General features: G+C 42.6%; 1 pseudogene; it reads left to right on the top strand.

The window, feature by feature from the left end:
* Nucleotides 1–5,755: 5,755 nt before the first annotated feature.
* On the top strand, nucleotides 5,756–6,925 carry LOC102010171 (annotated as a pseudogene).
* Nucleotides 6,926–9,048: the final 2,123 nt, after the last annotated feature.

Here is a 9,048-nt window from a genome sequence, read left to right as displayed (position 1 = left end):
AAGCATTGTTAATTTCCTACCACTTTGTTTGTAACTCTGTATTGTCTGTACTGTTCTTTTGCTATTTTGTAAAAGGTTGTCTATCTGTTAATGTTCTCTTCCTTTATTTTTAAAACAACAAAAAAAAGAAATTATGCTTCCCTAGAGCACTTAAAACAGGTCAATTTCAAAAAAAATCTTAAATCACATTCAATGTTTTTTAAGGATGCATCTCCAAGGATCAATGCACATGCACTGACCCTTGTCTGCAAGTGAAGGAGAAGGAAAAGAATCTTAATCAAGTTCCTTAGGCATCCATGGGCCATGCCAGATGCCTGACACATCGTTGCGGTTGGGACCCAAAGTATCCCGGAAAAGACTCATGCTGTGGAAGGGTTGGTGGGCCTTTGGGAAGGGGCTGGATCATGAGGGCTCTAACTTCACCGATGGGATTGTGACTGTAGGGCACCACTGGGAGGTGAAGGAGACCAGAGGAGAGGCCGATCGAGGGAGTGGATGAAGGGTGCCACCCCAGGGACTGGGACACACACCTTTCCGCCATGATCTTCTGCCTCGCTTCAAGGCTCACAATAATGGAGACAGGCGGCCATGTACCGAGACCATATGCTGAGACAATTTCTCTTCCTTGGAGTTATGTATATCAGGTACTTTATCACAGAAACAAAGAGCAGCTTTGTGCATATGTAACATATGTGCTAGGTAAAGGCTTAACCTCACATTCTAGGTGCACATTTTATTTTTTAAATCAAAGTAAACTCCAAGTCACTCCAGTGAGATAATGAAAAGTTCAATTAAGGACATTTTTTTTTTCAACATCTATCTAGATGTAAAAAGGAACACAGAGCAAAATCTTATCTACTTGCTCATATCCTCATGACCTCATATCAGAGTTTGGCAGCATGTGACTTCCGTTCCAAGCTCAAACACTGGAATCTTCGGCAATATGGTGGCTTTGGTTGTCAGAGACTGGCCTCCGTGTACTCTACAAGGTCATTTCCCTTAGTGACCACCCCACATTCCTAGATGTTGCCAGAAAGAGAACAGAGTTCCCTTGTTTCTTGAATCCACAGCTCCCTGTTCCCTTCCCAATCCTGAGTAGCTACCGTTCTCTCAAAAGACAATAGCTTCTCTCTTCTGCCTATACAAAATCCTCTCAAGAGGCCAAGGCTTCCAGAAATCAAAGCCAGAGAGGAATCTGAAAAAAATCAGAAAATGAGCCCAAGAACAAATCAAACCCATCTGCATCTCACTCCTTATTTCCACTTTGCGTCGCAGATTGGGTTAGGCGAAGTGAGGGCTTGTCTGTGGCAGTTAGTAACATAGCATGAACTGGTAGCTTGAGACGTGAGGCTTAGTTTCCATGCAGTTGTAGATCTGTTCTGGCCCCAGGAGGATATATGTGAGCTGCCTTCTAGAAAAGCCAGGTTTGACTTTTCAAGGTGTTACCTACTGGCAAATGTTTCTTAAATCTGAGAGAAGCGTATTGCACTGAGGAGAGCTCCACTGATAAAACTGAACTTGACCTGAGTTTATTATGTCTCTAGAATCAACTACTTATTCATCAAATGGAAGTATTTATTGAACATTTATTATGTGCCAGGCACTGCACCAAAGAATGGAAGTAAGATGAATAGCACAGTACTGCTTTGAAGAGTTCTCAGTCTTTTAGGAAAACAGAGAGATTTATTGTAAGGTTTAAATGCACTAAAGAAGGCATTAAAGGATATGAAAGAACTATAAAGAACAGACTCTGGGCTGGATTGGCTCACATCCCACCTGAAGAGTCAAACAAGGAATACTAAGCACTAGGAAAACCAGTAAGTTCCAAACCATGAGTGCTAACTCTCACTCCAATGAGTTTGTGCCTGGCAGAAGGGGCAGAGGCAAGAGTCCTAGTTGCCCTGGTGATGGTAACTTTTTGACAGAGGGAGCTTTTGAAGGCAGAGAGTTCTGTTCCATTGTCTACCAGGAAGACACAGGTTCTGACTTTTGTAATGACCGTGGGCTCTCAGCGGCCTAATTCGATAGAGCTCAGTCTGTCCCATCTATTCAGGCCCGACAGGGCCCAAGTCATTTGTCAGGGCTGATAGTCCAGTTTTTCCTCAAAATGTGGAACTCAGAAGAAATTGTTGACAGTCCTCTCAGGTGGGCATTAGATGACGCCACCTGACCAGAGCAGGCATGCCTCAGGGGCAGGGGAGCCCATGTGGCCGAATGCAGGCAATGGCCAGCTGGAACCAGTTCAATTGACCGGAAGTGGACGAGTCGGAAGTGGGGAGTGAAGCTATAGGTGTTGGCAGCAACTTCAGCAGCCAATGCGTGTGTCGAGGTGGAACTTTTAGGAAGAATGGGCTTCTTTTTCCTTCTTCCTTTTTTGAGATGCAGAGAGCAGTTTGATTTCATTTTTAACCCTATAAAAGCCCATTTTCCTGCAGTTAGGGGCTGTGGGTTTTAAATAGTTTTCATCTCCGACTTCCTGCGTGTATGTTATATACCCTTGAATGGTGGCACAACAGACAAAGTGGGTGTCCCTCAGAGAGAGACCATTCAGATGCCCTCTGGCCACACCCCTCATGGGGGTTTAAGCACGATTTCGCTAAGGAGGGTGCAAGGTCTCCGTTCTGGGTCGATCACCAAGGAACCGCAAGTGAGGACCCAATCAGTCACTACGACCAGGGCTTCCCATCTTAGTGCACAGACGGAGCAGCCTACTGCTCACACTGTCCGTTCCACTCACTCTCACATTCATTCAGCAGGCACTCAGAGGTTAAACATTCCAACCCCCTTCCCCTGAAGGCGGTCGTGCCTGACAAGAGTTGATCAGACTACCCTTCTGCTCAAGCTGAGCAGGACTGACAGACTAACTGCGGTGCCCCCAGGGGTCTCACCACAATCAGGCAGGCAGGCAGCAAGCAGACAGGAGAGACAGATTGCATTCTCCTCCCTTCGGGGTCCGATGTGAGCCGCTCGAGCAGTGAACCAGGAATCCTCCCCCAGACCTCCAAAAGGACTAGAGAAATCTTGAGGTGCGCCTTCCCATCAGGACCTGGAGAGGTCCTTGCTCCATCTGTGAGGGCCCTGAATGGTGACCAAAGAGGTGAGCGTGGTTCCTCTTGCTACCAAATGCAGCAGCAAACAGAAACACTGAAACAACATTCAGGATTTTGAGGCAAATTTATTTATGTTGACGGGCACTGATTGAGATCATTTCTAGAGTATCAGGCCCTGATCTCTGGTGGTCTAGGAGTTACATGGGATAAGCAAGCAGGAAGTACAGAGGCAGAATGGCTTGTCAATTGGGGATTGGTTTATACAATGTACATCATAGTGACCAAGTATGCATCTTGGTGATCAGCCATTTCTAAGAGCCAGAAGCAACCAGAACTGCAACAGGAGCTATAACCTGGGCAACTGAGAAACTAAAGTATACTGCTGGGGGTGGATATTTTCTGTTACACTATGAACAGACTTTGCCTTGGAATTTGGAGTGTTTCGGAATTTGGAGTGTCTCTGCTGAGCTCTAAAGGAAGGGTATCATGCAGGGAAGTAAGGCTGGGAGCAAGGGATTCTAAGTTAAGGAAACACCAGAAGCATACAAGCTTGAGTAAATGTCTTGGGAACCAAAACTGAGCAATTCCTGCTTCACAGCAGGAGGGAAATCAAAGAGAGGAGAAGCTTAAAGCCAGCAGTGATTACCCTTTATCTGTCTTAATAGATGGAAACTAACAATATACCCCTGTGAAAGATCAATACCTAGGAGAGGTTCAAGTTCACTTCCAATAGCCCGTGAGTCACTGCATACTGACTCAGCTATACCATCTCCACAGAGGCATTTCAGGACAGTGGAATGACCACACACGTGCCAATGAGTCTCCTTCTGTCCTGACGTGGAAATGCCACCCTTCTGGGTCAGCTGACTCACACTTGTCTGCAAGTCCTAGTCTGGAGAAGCAGGGAGAGGTGTAGATGTATGAGCATACATCCTGTCTACCTCTCAGTAAAGACAAGAGCAAGAGCTGGTTTTTTCATAGCAGCAATGGAGCAGCATTGAAAAAAGCAGATACCATATCTGAAAGATCCATGCAGAATGCTTCCCTGTAGGTGGTCAACAGATCTGTCTCTTCATCCGTGGCTGCTATTAATGCTCAGAATATCAAAATAATTTTATATAATAATAGATAATAATTTTATATAACTTTCAATCCCATAGAAGACAGCCCTGAGGAAAACAGAATTTTAAAAGCTTTTTTTGTCAAGATAAAATGGAAACAATAGCTATAATACAGATTCTTTCATTATACCAGGGGAATAGAAAAATCACTATGCACTATCCCAGGAAAAATAACTATTCTGAAATATGCCCAGAGCTTTCCGTTCACTTTTAAACACATCTATCCTCAAGAGAAGCTATTTTAACAGAGTCTAACTTACTGAGATTTTACCAAAGCCTCGCTGGCCTGGGGGAAGAGAACTCCCTAACGCAGCATATCTGAAAGATAAGACTTAATCAGAAGACCGAGGGATGCTTCCTCGCTGCATCATACCCTACTGCCATGTCAAGAGGGCTCCCGTACAACAACAAGCATTAAAACAACCAACAAGCCTGAAATCCTATTAGAGGAGTTTCAAAGAACACCAAAACCCCAGGGGAGGCAGAAACAAAAACGTGAGAGGAAATTTTAGCTCTGACACCACAGTCAAGGCAGTCAATAAACACTGCCTAACTCCCAGCCAGATAAATACAAGCCTCACACTAAAGTGCTATCTGTCTCAGTAACTTTTACTTGATACATCATTCTGACTTTCAACATTAAAAGACACACACACAAACATACACATGCACACACACTCATGCAAGAAACAGTCTCAAGAGACAAAGCAAAAGGCTATACTTTCAGGGATCACTTCTATAGTATGTTCAGAGACAAAGCAAACATAACAACCAAACTCAGATAAGGACAGAAATTTTCAGAGATAAGGAATTTTAAAAACTGGTTAATATGTTAAAGGAATGGTAAGAATAGATTATAAGGAAAGAGATGTAAAGAAACAAAAAAAGGAATCAGAAGAAAATCCTTAAAAATCAAAAACCACTGTAACAAAAATGAAGGAAGTTTTTTTGATGGGTTCATTGGCAAGCTAAACACAACTGAGTAAAAACAAATCATCGAGCCTTTGAGAGGATGATGGCAAGAGGACTGAGAGTTCAAGGCCAGCCTGGTCCTGTCTTAAAATATTCCCCCAAATTGTAATTCCCAAACTGAAATACAGAGAGAAAAAAATAATGAAAAAGATGAAGCAGAGGGAGAACCGTCAGAGAACAACAAATAGTTCAACATACAGTTAATGGAAATACCAGAAGAAAAAGAGAGGAAAGAGCAGAAGAAATATTTGAAGTAATAATAGCCGAGAATTTTCCAAAATGAATGGCAAATGCCAAAACACCAAGCAAGATAAATACTCCCCCAAATCTAAAAATCTATACCTAGTCATATCAAGTGTGTGTGTGTATGTGTGTGTGTGTGTGTGTGTGTGTGTATATATATATATATATATATGTACATCACATTCAAACTGCAAAAAAGACAAAAAAATTTTGAAAGAAGTCCAAGGAAAGAAAAAACACCGTATGAACAGAGAAACTGAGATAAGAATTACATTGGACTTCTTTTCAAAAAGTCTAACGCAAACAATAAAATGGAATGAAATTTCTAAAATGTGGAAGAAAAATAACCTAGACTTCACTGGCCAGTGAAATCATCCTCCAAAAGTGAAGGAGAACTTTGCTCCGTCCTGCCCAGGCAGGGGTCCACACGGCGTGCGAAACTCCACCACGTCCTGCACCCTTGATGTCCTGCCAGTGAAGGGGGAGGATGTCCTCAAATCCCTCGCTGCAGGAACCCACTGGGGGGCACCAACCTGGATTTCCAGATGGAGCCGTCTGTCTACAAAAGGAAAAGGGATGGAATCCACTGAAGCGGACTTGGGAGAAGCTTCTGCTGGCAGCTCCAGCCATGGTCGCCATGGAAAACCCTGCTGATGCAACACCATGGCCTCTAGGAACACCGGCGGGGGGCTGTGCGAAAGTTTGCCGCTGCCACTGGAGCTACTCTATCGCTGGCCACTTCACGCCTGGGCCTTCACTAACCAGATCCAGGCAGCCTTCCGAGCACCACATCTTCTGGTGGTTACTGACCCCAGGGAGACCACCTGCCTCTCATGGAGTGTCTTGCATCAACATTGCTCTGTGCAACACAGATTCTGCTCTGCGCTGTGGACACTGCCATCCCGTGCAATGGTGAGGGAGCTCACTCAGTGGGCCTGATGTGGAGGATGCTGGCCCGGGAGTGCTGCGCATGCGTGGCACCATCTCCGGTGAACACCCAGGAGGAAGTCTTGCTTGATCACTACTTCCACAGGGATCCTGAAGAGATTGAAAGGAAGAGCAGGCTGCTGCTGAAAAGGCTGTGACCAAGTTGGCATTTCAGGGTGAATGGACTGCACCAGCTGCCGAGTTCACTGCTGCTCAGCTGGAGGTTGCAGACTGTCTGAAGGCACGCAGGTGTCCTCTGCACCTATTCGGCAGTTCCCTACCGAAGACTGGTGTGCTCAGCCGGCCACAGAAGACGGGTCTGCAGCCCCCACTGCGCAGGCCACTGCGCAGGTGGGAACCACCACCGAGTGGTCTTGAGCTGTTCTGCAGACACGCAAGCAAAATGGAAATAAAGTTGACAGAAAATAAAACACCAATTTCTAAAAAAAAGTGAAGGAAAAATAAAAATTTTCTCTGACAAATACTGAAGAAATTTCTCCCCAGTAGAACTACTTTACAGTAGAACAACAAACATGAAACACTAAAAGAAGTCGTTCAAAGCCGAGCTTGATGGCACCTGTAATCCCAGTACTTGGGAAGCTGAGGCAGGAGGATCACTGTGAGTTCAAGACCAGTTTGGGCTACAAAGTGAGTTCAAGGACAGCCTTAGCTGAATAGTAAGCTCGTGTCTCAAAAAGACAAAGAAATAAATATAAAAAATAAAAGAAGTCTTTCAGAGAAGCAGAGAATGGCAAGGATCAGAAACTCTCTTTATGTAAAGGAAGAGTATTGGGGAAGAAATACATGAAGGTAAGTAAAATCTTTTCTTTGTCTTATAATTAGTTAATCTAATAGATAACAATTTGTTCAAAATAATAGTAATAATGTATTTGGTGGTTGTAGTTTATGGATACATAAAATTAATGACAGCAGTGTTAGAAGGGACTGGGAATACTCTTATAACATGGCTGCATGCTTGTGAAGTAATATAATCTTATCTGAGAGTTAATTTGTATTCATTGTAGATGTATATTTAAAACTGTGGTCAAGGGGCTGGGGATTTAGCTCAGCGGCAAAGCACCTGCCTGGCAAGCGCAAGGTCATGAGTTCGGTTCCCGGTACCGGAGGAAAAAAAAAAAAAAAAACTGTGGTCAACCACTGAAATTTTTTTAAAATTTAACTAGTATGCTAAGAGAGAAGTTAATATGCTGAGAAGAAAGTAGAATTATATAAAATTCTTAATTAAAACCAGAAATAACATCCAGGCTTGGTGGTGCACTCCTGTAATCATAGGACTTGGGAGGCTGAGGCAGGAGAATTGCTACAAGTTCAAGGCCAGCTTGGGCTATATAGTGAGCTCAAAGCCAGCCTGAACTACATAGCGAGACCCTGTCTCCAAAAAAAAAAAAAAAGAAAGAAAGAAAGAAAGAAAGAAAGAAATGGCAGAAGAAGAATGGAAAAAAAAAAAGAACAAGGGCCGTATGACAATAAATAGAAAACAACTGTGCATGTAGTAGATATTAAACCAACAATAATAATAATTACTTTAAAAATGAATTGTCTAAATATACCAATTAAAAGCAAACATTTTTCAGAGTGGATTGTAAAACGAGACCCAATATATGTTGTCAATAAGAAGCACACGTCAAATATAAAGACATGGATAGGTTAAAAGTATAAAAGTGTAGTAAACAGATGCATGAATTTTAAAATGTGATATATGCCTACAATGGAATACTATTTCTCCTTTAAAAAAAAAAAAAAGAAGAAATCTATATAATGTGGATGTGGGTAACACTGTTCTAAATAAAATAAGCCAATCACAGAAAGACAAATACATGATTCTATTTATATGAAGTAGGTAAAATAGTCAACTAACAAACAGTGGGGTAGTGGTTTCCCAGGGCCAGCACGGGGAGAAATAGGGAGGAGCTAATCCGTGGGCATGAAGTCTCAGATAAGGGAGAAGAATAAGCTCTAGAGGTCTGCTCTACAGCACTGTAACTACAGTCAACAATAATGTATTGTAGGGGGCTGGAGATGTAGCTCAGTGGTGTAAGCACCTGCCTGGCAAGTGCAAGGTCACGAGTTCAATCCCAGGTACTGCCAAAAAAAAAAAAAAAAAAAAAGTGTATTGTACTCTTAAAGATTTGTGGAGAAGTAGGTCTCATTTTTATTTTATTTTTTATTGGTACATGTTGGCAGTACATGATGCTTACATTCTTGGGTGGAGATGTACATGTACATAACACATCTTAATTCCTTTTTTCATTCTCTTTCTCTCCCCTCCTTCCACCCTTCTTCCCATCTCTTGATCCCCTTCCCAATTAGGAAAGATCTACCTCCCTACTTTATCCATATTTTATTGTTTTAGTTTATTAGTACCTATGTGTAGTACATAATGTTCACATTCCTGTGAGAAGTTGGAACATGTACATGACCACCTTAATTCCTTTTTTCAATCTCTTCCTCTTCCTTCCCTCTCTCTTCCACCTATCCATTAATCCCCTCCTTTTTAATTTTTTGTACATGTTGAAAGTAACATGTTCTTTGTGTGAAGTCAGTACATTTATATAATGCATCTTACTTTCTTTCTTTCATTCCTTATCTCTTTCCTCTTCGCCCTTCTCTCCATCTCTTTATACCCTTCATCTCTAAAAATGATCTCTCTCTCCACTCCCTATTATCTATCTTTTATTTGCTCTTTATTTTCACTCTGCATTTCTCATGTAAGA

The sequence above is a fragment of the Chinchilla lanigera genome, unplaced genomic scaffold (assembly GCF_000276665.1).
Source record: "Chinchilla lanigera isolate Chin_1 unplaced genomic scaffold, ChiLan1.0 scaffold00020, whole genome shotgun sequence".
NCBI lineage: Eukaryota > Metazoa > Chordata > Mammalia > Rodentia > Chinchillidae > Chinchilla > Chinchilla lanigera.
Note: the sequence above shows the minus strand (reverse complement) of the source record. Positions and strands in the feature narration are given on the sequence as shown.